Here is a 13,969-nt window from a genome sequence, read left to right on the forward strand (position 1 = left end):
ACCAATCAGCAGGATGTGGGTGGGGTCAGATAAGGCAATAAATGCAGGCTCCCTGAGCCAGCAGCGGCAACCAGTCAGGGTCTGTTTCCATTTTGTGGGAGCTTTGTTCTTTCACACTTTGTAGTGAATCTTGCTGCTGCTCACTGTTTAGGTCCACGCTGTCTTTATGAGCTGTAACACTCATATGAAGGTCTGCAGCTTCACTCCTGAGGCCAGTGAGACCAGGAACCCACCAGAAGGAAGAAACTCCAAACACGTCCGAACATCAGAAGGAACAAACTCCGGAAACACCATCTTTAAAAACTGTAACACTGCGAGAGGCTGCGGCTTCATTCTTGAAGTGAGACCAAGAACCCACCAATTTTAGATACATAACTTCAGACTAATATCAGATTAATACCCTGTCCAAGCATCCCTTCCTTAACACTAACCCTAACTACAATCTCACACCAACCATCATCTCTTCTTTTTTTTTGATGAAGTTTTGCTCCTGTTGCCCAGGCTGGAGTGCAGTGGTGTGATTTCAGCTCACCACAACTTCCACCTCCTGGGTTCAAGTGATTCTCCTGTCTCAGCCTCCCGAATAGCTGGGATTATAGGCAGGCACCACCATGCCTGGCTAATTTTGTATTTTTAGTAGAGATGGGATTTCTCCATGTTGGTCAGGCTGGTTTCGAACTCCCAACCTCAGGTGATCCACCTGCCTCAGCCTCCGAAAGTGCTGGGAGTATAGGCATGAGCCACTGCACCCAGCACACCAACCCTAATCTTAACCTGATGTCCATGCTGCCCCTGGGCCTGTGAAGATAACATCCCTGATGTGGTTTTGCGCACACCTCCCCATTGTGCCAAGGCGAGGATCCTTCAATCCAATTGGTATCCTAACCTTAACCCTAACCATAACCCTAACCCCAACACTAACCCTAACATTAACCGTAACTGACTCCAATCCTAATCCTCACCTAGACTCTAACCCAAATCCTGACCTTAACCTTGATACCAACCCTAACCTCTAACTCACCTTCAATACTAACCCCATCTCTAACCTCAGTTTTAACCTTCTTATCCTTTTTTGAATCTTAACTCTAATTTCATTGCTAACTGTAACCCCTTCCCTAAATTTAACCCTAAATGCAATCACAACTCCAAATTCAGCCCAAATTCCAACACTGATCCTGACCTCCAAAAAGAGCCTGTTCTCCCTCCCAAGTCAACTTTACCTCCACAGATGGGGTGTCTAAAAGCGCCCAGTTGGGTGGTGGAGAGAGCATAGACCTTGGGCCTCATCCAGCCACCCTGCCTCGGCTCACTGGGGTTAACAACACTGGACATGCACGAATCATATTGGAATGTTACCATCTCAGACCCAAGTCTGAGGCGTGAATTCTGGTGGGAATTGCTCTATAAGATGACAAAACCCTGGAATGCCATTTCACCAATTTGGCCTTCCCATTGAGTTTAAATATAATTGCAGCAAATTGTGCTGATTTGTATTTCACGGGCTTGGATTTAGTGGCTTTTGAATTCATCATCTAAATGTGTGTAAATTATCCACTCTGGCCCAGAATCCAACAATTTTTATAAGAGGACTATAATTTTTGTAGGAGGGCTTTACACCACCTCCTACTAGCACTGACTAGCTGGGCATGGGGCCAGCTGAAGATTCAAAGGAAGCATGAAAGAGCATTAGTGAAATTCATAGGAACAAGGAACACTTTTTAGAGAGCAGAAGAAAAGCAATAGATGTTCTTGGTTCTATACAATGCAACAAATGTTGCAGTGCAAGACACTGGGATTGGCACTGCAGGAAATCAAACACAGGAAAGATTGTTATTTGGCATGGGGTGTGGGGAACGTGGGGAGGGGAAGCAAGACCCACACAAACCATGTCTCACTCCCTCAGTTCTCTGCCTCAATGTTACAGTACAAGAGAGGCCATCTTGTGCACTTCATAAAAAATGATCACTGTGCTGCCTGAGTGATCGTCCCACAGGAAACAGAAAGTACGTTCCACAGGGATTTTGAAGAGCATTCAGGAAGAGATGGGAGCAGGAAAAGGCAACTAACTAGGAACACTGAGGCTCCCAGGGACCAGTATCATTGAGAAGCCATTCCCAATCCTGGGCTGGAGGGGTAGGAGAAGGGAATGGTGTATATGCATCTAGTTGCAACTGGATGACAGAAGAGGCTCTTCTGGATAGAGCTGTAATCCTAGAGGGATGCAGCCCTGCCTGAACTGAGGGTGGGAGGAAGTAGGGAAGATGCTCCTGGATCTCCCTGCCCTCTTACCAGTGGTGTATTAGAACTGGCCCGTCCGGTTTATGAGGACTGATTGTATGCAGTGCATTCTAACTCCAGTGTCAAGATGGCAGTTTGGAGTGTCTCATGGTGGGAGTATTTGCACCACAGAAATGGGCAAATACTACAAATCAGGACATTTTTTTCCCTGGAGAGCTGGCTGATAAACATTGACTAGGGCACCACTACCTCCAATTTGCTCATCTCCTCTTCCTGCCTCTCATTGGCTGAATCCAACAGGAAGTCAGAGGGCAGGGGAGCTTGAGGGAGAGTCATTATGGGTCAGCACTTGGGGTCACAGAGATCTGAGGGAGGAGAATGGATGGGAAGGAGGGGCAGCATATGGAGAATAACCAACACACCCCATTGGCACTTTTTTATTTTCTTGCTCTGCTTTAATTTTTTTTTTAGGAACTTACCACCTCCTGCCATATTGCAGTGTTAATTGTTTACCATCTGTCTTCCTCACTAGAGTGGAAGCTCCATGAGAGAAGGGATTTGTTTTCTTCTCTAAGGTGTCTCTGGCACTTGGAGCAGTGTCTGACAGCCAGCAGATGCTCGGTAACCTGTTGAATGAAAGACTACAAGGCAGAATTTGTTGAATGGCTTAAGCAAAATTGGAAGTGCTGGGTTATGTGGGGGAGAGATTCCCTGCAATGTGGAGTGTGAGGTTCCCGTGGAACACCCAGAGAGAAATGTCTAGCAGACAGTTGGAAATGCAGAGATTGGGGCTGAAGATACAAGCTTGAGCAGCTGATCTTGGAGGACGCCAGTCCTCCTAGATGAAGGGACTGTTGGAAGAGGAGACAAATGACAAGGATAGAGATTTCAAGAATTCCTATACCCAGGAAGGAGCAGGAGGAGAAGACCCAAGGCAGCAGACAGAGAAAAAGAAGAATGAGGATGAGGTGCAGAAGTTAAGGAAGGAACATCTCAGGGAGAGAAGGTGAGTGATGCCAATGGGAATTGGCATTTAGTCAACACTCGGGTGTTTGTGCTGAATGAGGTTGAAATGAAGCTTGAGAAATGGCCATTAGACTGTACAATGACTTGTGGCCCGCACCAGGGTCATTTCAGATGAGCTTGGGTGTGTTCAGTGTGGTATGGCTGTAGACAGGGTTATTTCAATCAAGTGGTGGGTTCAGAAGCACTAGTCCAGTGAGCTGAGGAGCGAATGGACTGCTTGCAAAAACATGATGCTGAGTGTGAGGAGCAGACAAGAAAGATCACATATTGTATGATTTTATTTACATGAAATTTCCAGAATAGGCAAATCTAAAGAGACAGGGAGTAGAGGAGTGGTTGTCCAGAGCTGGGAGTGTGGGGTGGGAGGAAATGGGGAGTGACTGCTAATGGGCAAAGGGTTTCTTGTTGGGGTGATGAAAATGTTCTAAAATTGATTGTGGGATGGTTGTACAACTCTGTGAATATACTAAAAACCATCAAATTGTACACTTTAAATGGGTGAATTGCATGGTATGTTAACCTCAATAAAGCTTTTATTTAAAAATTAATTATGAAGTACTTTGTATATATAAATATATACCCTGTATTTAGTCTTCTCTAAGCTACCATTGACTGAGTGTCAGAAGCATCATTATTTTATGTGCCACAAAAAGAGATAATACTCTACCAAATAAACTAAGGCTATTTTTTTCTTATCACGTTGATGTGAGATGCATCCCAATTTCAGAGAGGTTAAATTTTAAAAAAGTGTGCCTTAGAATTGACGAAATAAGGTGCATAGCATATATGTGTGGTTGTGGAGGAGAAGGTGGGGTTGGATATAGGCAGTGAACTAAACAAATATCAAAGAATAAGCACCCAGGACACCAATAGAATGTGCAGCAGTACAGCTGTAGCCCTTCATGTGTCCTTCCCAGTTCTGTCCCTCCCCTGTGGTGGCCACCATTCTTGATTTTGTTTCCTTAAATGTGGCATAAGTATACATAAGAGAAAATTTGCCATTTTAACAGTTTTTAATTGTATAGCTCAGTGGCATTAAGTCTATTCATATTGTTGTACCACCATCACTCTCATCCATTTCCAGAACTTTTTTTAGCTTCCCAAACCAAAACTCTGCATGCACCCATTAAATAGTAACTTCCCCTTCCTCCAGCCCCTGACAACCACCATTCTACTTTCTTCCTCTGATATGGTTTGAATGTTTTGTCCCCTCCAAATCTCATTTTGAAATGTGTCCTCCAATGTTGGAGGTGGGGCCTGGTGGGAAGTGTTTTGGTCATGGAGGCAGATCCCTCATGAGTAGCTTGGTGCTGTCCTATGAGTTCATGCGAGATCCTTTTGTTTAAAGAGGCTGGTACCTCCTTGCCCTTTGTCTTGCTGCTTCTTTGTTGCTGGCTCTCACTGTGTCATATGCAGGCTCCTCTTTTGCCTTCTATCATGATTGTAAGTTTCTTGAGGTCTCACCAGAAGCAGATGCCAGCATCATACTGCTTGTACAGCCTGCAGAACTGTGAGCCAAATAAACCTCTTTTCTTTGTAAATTACCAAGTTTCAGGTATTTTTTAATAGCAACACAAAGTAATACAGTTTCTATGAATTTGATTGTTCTAGATACCTCAGATAAGTGGAGTCATATAACACCTGTATTTGTCCTTCTGTGTCTGCCTTACTTCACTTAGCGTAATGTCTTCACCATGGTTTATCCATGTCACAGTATGTGACAGAATGTCCTCCCTTTTTAAGGCTGAATAATATTCCATTGTATGTATAGACCACATTTTGTTTATCCATTCATATGGTGATGGACGTCTGGGTTGCTTCTACCTTTTGCCTGCTATGACATTGGCGTAAGGCCAGGCATGGTGGCTCATGCCTGTAATCTCTGCACTTTGGGAGGCCGAGGTGGGTGGACCATTTGAGGTCAGGAGTTCGAAACCAGCCTGGCCAACATGGTGAAACCCCATCTCTACTAAAAATACAAAAGTTAGCCGGGTGTGATAATCCCAGCGGGCACCTGTAATTCCAGCTACTCAGGAGGTTAAGGCAGGAGGATTGCTTGAACCCGGGAGGCGGAGGTTGCAGTGAGCTGAGATCATGCCACTGCACTCTAGCCTGGGCGACAGAGCGAGACTCCATCTAAAAAAAAGACAACCAAACCACAGCAAACAAACAAACAAACAAAGACATTGGTATACAAATAACTGTTTAAGTTCCTGCTTTCAATTTTTTAAAATTATTGTTTTTTATAGAGACAGAGTGTTGCCATGTTGACCAGGCTGGTCTCAAACTCCTGGTCTCCAGTGACCCTCCCACCTCAGCTTCCCAAAGACTACAGGTGTACACCACCATGCCAGGCTTCAAGTTTTTGTGTGTATATACCCACAAGTGGAATTGCTGGAGCAAATGTAATTCTACATTTAATATTTTAAGGAACTGCCATTCAGTTTTCCATATGGCTGCACTATCTTGCATTCCCACCAGCAGTGCACGAGGGTTCCAATTCCTCCACATTCTCACCAACACTTTTATTTTCAATGAGTGTTCTTTAAAATACTAGTCATCCTAATGGGTGTGACTGCCATCTTGATTTTGAATATACAGTTCCTTTGTTTTTCTTCATGGTTTTACTAAACGTATGTACCTCTAAATAATACATTGTTTAATTTCACAAGTTTTTGAACTTTATTCCAAGAAATCAATTCAGCAAATATCCACAGAGCATCTGCTGGGTGAAGGCAATGGCAGTGAATAGGATGGGTGAGCAAGGCCCTGCCCCATGGGGCTGGTGGCCTGTTGAGGACAGTGCTGTTCCTATAGGGAATTACGAGAAGGATGCAGTTCCAAAGGGGGTTTGCAGGAGAGAGTTGCTGGGGGTTTAACTTAGTTCATGGGGTCAGACAGGGCTTTGGAAGGAGTCACGTTAAGTTTGATGATAAAGAATAGGAACTGAATAGAGAACAGCTGTGTGGAGGGGAGGCCAGATCAAGAGGTTTTTGTTTTTGGAAGAGGAAATCTGCCCAAAAGAACAAGAGAGGGGGAGCGTGAACAAGCCCTTGTGTTGCCCAGGTCCAGAGGAGACAGGCAGGTGGAATGTAAGTCACTGACCACATGGCCGGCTGCCACCTTTGTGCAGGGCTCTTAGAGGGGCTGGAGAGGTCGCCTCCCAGAGACACTGATTCTAAGGCCTCAAGGGACAAGCTCCCTGTGCTCATTCACCCCATAGCCTCACTCCCAGAGGCCTGTGCAGGAACATGGAAAAGCCAGATTCTGAATGAAGCAACTCTGTTCAAGTGGGCTGAGGGGTTGGGAGGAGGGAAGGGGAAGTGGGGTGCCGACAGCAGCAGTCTCTCACAACCACCAAAGCACGATTGAGAGCTGCTCCACCACCCTCTGCAATCTGCCGTGGTGGTCACCTTCTGCCTTGTTCTATTGATAGGCCCAGGGCACGTGTTCCACTTCAGGATAAAATCCAAATTGGAGATCATTAAAACATCCTCTGTGTGCTGTGAATGGGGAGCTGTGGCGTAGGAAGGGCTCGTGCCTTGGGGTTCCTGCCCTTTTCCTTTAACCTTTTCTCTTCTATGACCAATGTGCTGGGAATCCCACAGGGAGTCCAAGGTTCAGGGCCTTTTCCACTGTGCTCCAGAGCCTGTGGGGTGGAGCTGGAAGGAAGGGAAGGTCAAAGGTGTCTCGGTGTTGAGGAACCCAGGACACCTGGAATGGCCAGGACCTCTAAGGGAAAGCCGCACACCACAGCATCACTTGGTGGAGCTGATTTTGCAGCCAGACTTAAGTTCAAATCCTAGCTCTTCCACCTCTCAACTGTGTGACCTCTGGAAAGTTACTTAACTTCTCTGAGTCTTGCTTGCCTCAACTATAAAGTGGAGATCATAGTTCTCTGCAGATCAGTTTGAAAATGAAAAGAGGTAATATATGTAAACTAATTGGTATAGTGCCTGGCATGTAGGTAGCACTTAATAAAAAATAATTATGTTCATATAATGGGATATCACTCAATAATAAGAATGACTGAATTGTTGATACATGCAGCAATGTCGATGAATCTCAAAATAATTATGATGAGTGAAAGAAGCCAGACCAAGAAAGAATACAAACTGCCTGATTCCATTCTTACGAAACTCTAGAAAATGCAAACAGCTCTAGTGACAGAAGGCAGATCAGTGGTTGCCTGAGGATGGGAACACAGGCCTGGGAAGGATTACAAAAGGTCCTTGGGAAGCTCTTGGGGGTGACGGCTATGTTCCTTATCTTGATTGTATTGGTGGTTTCATGGTGCGTACATGTGTCAAAATTTATAAAATAGAAGACCTTAAATATGTGTGGTTTATTGTATGCAAATTATATTTCAATAAAATTTTTAAAATCAACTAAAATGTAATGATGAGGGTGATGATCTTATTGCGTTGTCCTTCCCCACCCCCACCCTCTCCACCCTCCATACCTAGAGGATCACCATTCTCAAAAATCACAGAACTTCTCCTGAGAGGAGGGGCTGACATAGAAACATCAGCAGAACTCCTCCAGATTCCTAGCAGGGAAGAGATTTGGAGAGAAAGAGCCCCAGGGAAAGTTCTATGGGTTTCTGGGATGTGACCCCTTTTCACTGAGAACTACGGGCAGGGGGAGCCATGAGCAGGGGCTCCTGCACCTCTTGGGAGCTCACCCACCAGTTTATGGGCAAGAGGCTGTTGGGGGGATGCAAGGGGGGCACTTCTACCCTTTAACTCGGGGGCCATGGACCCACAGATGACAGCTCTGGAAGTTCCCTGAGCCCGTTTAGAGCTGTGCTTCTCTTCTGTTGTTTGTGCTCTACATATTTCTTAGATAATGGTGGCCCACTATGGCCATGGTTCTAAGTCTGGGGCTGAACCTCAAGTGGGGGATCATTGGTTCTCATAAGAGAAGGTGTGAAGTGGAAGGACCTGATTCAATTCAAGTGCCACACCCCCAACCTTTTTTTGAGACAGTGTCTCACTCTGTTGCCCAGGCTGGTGTGCAGTGGCACGATCATAGCTCACTGCATCCTCTATCTCCCCGACTCACATGATCCTCCCCACTCAGCCTCCAGAGTAGCTGGGACTACAGGTGTGCACCACAATGCCTGGCTAATTTTTTTTATTTTTAGTAGAGATGGGGTCTCCCTATGTTACCCAGGCTGATCTTGAACTCCTGAGCTCAAGTAATCCTCTTGCCTCAGCCTCCCAAAGTGCTGGAATTATAGGCACGAGCCAACGTGCCCAACCAAGCCCATTTTTGCTCAGGGGAGACAGAGCCCCAAGGAAGCCAGGAGACTCTAATTCTCATGGCCATCTCCTCCTGCTCCTCCCCTGTGTAGAGGCTGAGCTGCCCAGTGTCAGGCGCTGTGCTTGGACACTGGCTTCTCCCTGGCAGACATCTGCGTGGAGCTCCTCTCTCCCAGCTGCCTAGCTCGTGCTTGCAACTCTCCTTGCCAGGCTGGAAGGGCAGCCAGCCCATTGTCAGGTTCAAGGACTCAGTCAGGGACGCAGTATCCTTGGGGTTCTTCCTGAGCCTGTGTGTGTTCGGAAGAGGTGGTGAGACACAAGGAGACGTGGAAGACTCTGCCACGGCCAAGTTCCTAATCCCTGCAGGTGGCGGGATCCTGGTCTCAGAGCTATGCCAGGCCCCAGGCAGAGGGTGCAGACTGGTGAGAGGCCCACAGGCTGATACAGACTGATTGGGTCTGGTCCACACATGTGTTTGTTTTTGTTCTAATTGCTTTAGCTGCTGCATTAATCAGGGTTCGCCAGAGAAACAGAAGCACTGGAATAGGTAGATGGATGGATGAGAGAGGATTTGCTAGGGGAACTGACTCCTGCAATGGTGGAGGCTGAGTGCCACGCACCATAGGCCATCTGCAAGCTGGAGAATCAGAGAAGCTGGGAGTGTGGCTGAATCCAAGTCAGAAGGCCCCAAAACCAAAGAAGCCAATGGTGTCACTCTCAGCCCAAGGCTGACGGCCTGAGAGCCCCTAGGAAGCTGCTGGGGTAAGTCCCAGAGTTCAGAGGCCAAGGACTGGGAGTTCTGATGTCCAAAGGCAGGAGGAAAAGGGCATGCCACTTTGGAAGAGAGAGAGAACATTCACCCTTCTTCTGCCTTTTTGTTCCTTCCAGGTCCCTGGCTGATTTGGTGATGGCCACACATGTTGAGGGAAGATCTTCCCTCTCAGTCCACCCACTCACACGCCAGTCTCCTCTGGAAGCACCCTCACAGACACAACCAGAAACAGTGCTTCACCAGCTATCCAGGCATCCCTCAATCCAGGCAAGTTAACACCTAAAATTAACCACTACAGTTACTAATATGGGAAAATTGGAGGACTACTAATGAAACTCAGATTCTTAGCTGCTTTTGATGATTGGAAGATCTGACATCACTGTGCCCAGCTAGCTGAATGACAATAGTTGTCTGGGACTGAGTAACAGCTGCCCTGCTGATAGTAAGAATAATAAGGATGACAGGAGCTAACACAGAGCTCAGACAATGTGCCAGGCATGCTTCCCATGCAATTCACTTACCATGGCCTCCTAGAGCCCACTTCCCCTATGTAGGTCTCAGCCCGAACCTGGAGGAGGCTCCAGGTGTTAACCCTTGCTCCAGAGGCGGAGGGAAACCCTGGAAGGGGGAGCCCTGGGCCCCAGTTCAGCCTCCAGGCTGCCTCCCCGGGCTGGAAGAGCAGATCTTCTTAACGCTGTGCCAGCCACTTTTCAGATTCATTTTAATCTTCTCACTTCTGCCACTTGGCAGCTGCCATCATACTTTACTCCCTGCCTGCTACCACTGCTCCTTGTCACTTCCAAACACCATCAGCCTTTTGATCTGGCTTTCAGGAGGGCCGAGGAGCTCCTTGATTGGGGCCAGACCCGTTCACCACATGTGACGGCTTAGGCAGGACTTCGGGAGTGAGCTTGCTGGACTCATGTTGGTTTATTACTTAGGGACCTTGGGAGGCAAATCCTTGATGAAATCTCATGCGGGGATGTAGCCTTGATTTTAGCAAGGCATTTGATGAAATGTCTCAAGTCCTGCAGCCAAGCTGAATAAATGTGAGCCAGCTGGTAGCAGGATTTAAGTGGATTTTTAACTAGTAGAAAAACTGCACCCAGACAGATGAGATGATTGGATGCATGTCAATGTGGCTCACTGGAAAGAAAACAGAAAATATGTTTGCCACATGTTTAGAGGACAAGCCTTGAAACACCGAGGTGGAGAGTCTCCATCCAGAGACAGCAAAACCCCCTTGAAATACCAGCTCTGCCACACGCTGGCTGTGTGGTTGTGGGTAGACTTCCGCCGCCTCACGGGGGCTGGTTTCCTCATCTACACAATAAGGATAATAGCAGTACTATCTCCAAGGGGTGCTGTGAGGATTAAATGGTTTAATGCCCAGGAGACCCTCAGAAAGTGTCACTGTGGTAGTGATCACGTTCACAATGACAGGTTGCTATGGAGAAACTGAGACAGAGAACTAGGCTCTGAGTCCTAATTTTTCCCCCAGTTAAGTTAGGTAGGTATGTGCCTACCTTACTGCTGCAAACACTAAACTCTGTTGTCCACCTGGGACAAAGGTAAATGGGAAGGATACTCACAGGTCTTAGCCCCTGTTGGGCACACAGGGACATGACTGAAGCCCAGATGTCACTGGGTGAGAGGGAGAAAACAGATCGTAACTAAGAATAAAATGGAAGCTAAGAGAAAGGGGACAGAGAAAGATGAGTGAGAGCAAGGGAGGGAGACACAGAGGGGCCCCCGAACTTTGTCCATTCATGGGGGAAGGTCTTACGGTTTGACAAACGACGACCTTGAGAGTGTTTGGCAGTGTCTCAGAAGGGATTGATGAGGTTCTGCTTTTTTTTTTTAACTTTTTAATTTTATTATTATTTTTTGAGATAGAGTCTTGCTCTGTCACCCAGGCTGGAGTGCAGTGGCATGAACATGGCCCACTGCAGCCTGGAACTCCCGCTTTTAAGCAATTCTCCCACTTCAGCTTCCTGAGTAGCTGGGACCACAGACACGCACCACTGCTAATTTTTTGTATTTTTACTAGAGGCAGGGTTTCACTATGTCCAGGCTGGTCTCAAACTCCTGGCCTCAAGCAATCCACCTACCTCAGCCTCCCAAAGTGCTAGGATTACAGGCATGAGCCACCACACCCAGCCCTGATGAGGTTCTAGAAGGGGTGGGTGACTTTGACTGTGGTAAGGGTGCACAGCTGCCAGGGCTGCCCCTCACTCAGATCCACTGGAAAGTAGGACTTGAACACCGGATAAATTCCCAAACCCCCAAACTTGGAGGGTGCCTCTGCTGCTGAGCTGCCTGTTCTCTGAGGGGGCCAGCTGCCCATTTCTCTGCTGAGTGTCTGGGAGAACTGTGCTCATGTTTGAACTTCTACATGAAGAAGGACAGGTGAACTATTTTGCCTGAAAAGAGAAGTGTTCTTTTTCTCAGAAGCCCCAACCTTCAAGCACCTGGCACATAGTAGACGCTGGTTAAATGTTGAGCAAAGGAAAGAATGAAGTCTAGAATGGAAGTAGGGGTGGCAGCTCAAAAGGGACTTGAAAGCCTGTTCTGATGGTGGTGAGGACAAGCGGGGTTCTCACGTAGCCAGCATCATCCCCTGCAGAGATCACAAAGCCCTTTTTTATAGCTATCAAAGTATGATGTTCACATGTTTTTTTTTTTTTTAATCACAGGGTCCTGAAAGGTTTAAAATGAAAGCAGTAGATCCTTGCACTTTCCTGTCCTACTTCCCAGAGATGACACTATTATGACTCTCCTCAAAGATATTTATTGCTGCATCATTTGTAACAGAAAAGGGTTGAAATGAACTAGATGTCCACGAAAAGGTCAATGAATGCTATGCAGCAGCAGAAAAACAATAAAGAGTCTATGTACTGATGGAAAGTGATCTTGCTATATATTACCTGCAAAAAGCAAGATGCAGATGAGTTTGCAAAGTGTGTTACCAGTCATGGGAAAAAGGGGGAGAAAGATATGTGTGTTGCCATTTGTACAGAGCACTCATGGGAGGCCCAGGCAGCAATGTCACACTTGAGCAACAAGCTGAGAGAGTGCAGAGTGACTCATGTCTATGGGCGTATGCATTATATACATTAAATCATTTTGTTAGATTATGAAAGAAACCCATCTTATCTGTTGCCTCCCAGGCAAGAGAACTGGCTAGGAAACAAGGGTAGGAGGGACTCATTATACTCTTCTATGTATTTCAGATTACTTAATTATAAAAAATAAAAGGTTAATAATCTCATTGTGGCCAATAGATTTTAGGGTGGTCCCAAAGATCCCCCTATCCTGGTGTTTCCACTCCTTGGGTGAGGACAGGGTTTATATGGTAAAGGTGATGGAATAGTACTTCCCTGATTATGTTATATTTTACACAACTCCATCTTAGCAGAAGCAGACTGGAGGCTCCCTGGGGTGAGGGCGGGAAGCAGCATGATAAAGTCAGTAGCCATGTTGGAGAAGCGAGGAACTGGGGATGGCCTTCAGGGACTTTGGGTGGCCCAGAGGCCTGAGGGAGGCCTCCAGCCCACCGCCAGGAAAAAGCAGGTACCCTCAGTCAAGCAACTACTGAAAAATGAATTTTCACCTGGACATGGTGGCACACACCTGTAGTCCTAGCTACTCGGGAGGCTGAGGCAGGAGGATTGCTTGAGCCCAGGAGTTTGAATGCAGCTTGTGCATCATTGTGAGACACCATCTCTAAAAAATATTAGGTTGGTGCAAAAGTAATTGCATTTTTTGCCGTTATTATTTAATATTCAAAACAAGAATTCTGCCAACAATCTGCTGAGCTTGGAGTAAGATTCTTCCTCAGTTGAGCTCCAGATCAGAAAGCGGCCAGGCTGATGCCTTGATTTCAGCTGGGGGAGGACCTGCGGAGGACCTCACTTGAGCTGTGCCCAGATTCCTGACCCACAGAAACTGTGAGACGCTAATTATGTGCTGTAAGTTGCTAAGTTTGTGGTGATTTGTTATGTGGTAATAGAAAACAGATACCCTCTTTGAGCTGTTTCTTCTGGTATTTACCTCTGTATTTCTAAATAATGTGTTTATATTGCTTTTCTTGATTTATCAAGTTTAGAAATTGTCTACTGATGTCCTGTTATGGCAGAGAAGGGTGTGTTCTCTTCCCATCCCATTCCCTCTGCTACTGAGCAAAAGAGGCTAGCTGCCCGAGGTGCTAGAAACCAATGCTATGACACTGGGGTTTTTAAGAAAAGCTTTTTACAGCAAGTTGACTAACAAGGAGACAGGAGTCCAGCTCAAATCTGTCTCCCTATGCTGGCTCTAAGGCAGGGATTTTATTCAAAAAGGTTTATGGGTGGGTTCTGGGGTTAGCAGTGATTTGATGGAAGGAAAGGGGAGGTCTAGAAAGGCATGCACGCCTTAGATGAGCCATCTCCCCTTTCCTCCATTCCACCAATTCCTACCTATGCAAGGAAAGGGGACGTCCTTGGGTGTGCACAGTTGTCTCTTCCTGCTACTTCGTGGATTGCATGTGTGAATTTGGGGAGCGTTGCTATGAAACATAGTGAATATTCAGGCTGTGACATCAGCAAGCTCATTCTGTGCAAACTCCAGTTGGCCATATTAGTGCCCATCAATTTCAGCCAGTTTTTTTTTTTTTTTTTTGAGACAGAGT

This window comes from Hylobates moloch, unplaced genomic scaffold (assembly GCF_009828535.3).
Source record: "Hylobates moloch isolate HMO894 unplaced genomic scaffold, HMol_V3 SCAFFOLD_18, whole genome shotgun sequence".
NCBI classification, from domain to species: Eukaryota; Metazoa; Chordata; class Mammalia; order Primates; family Hylobatidae; genus Hylobates; species Hylobates moloch.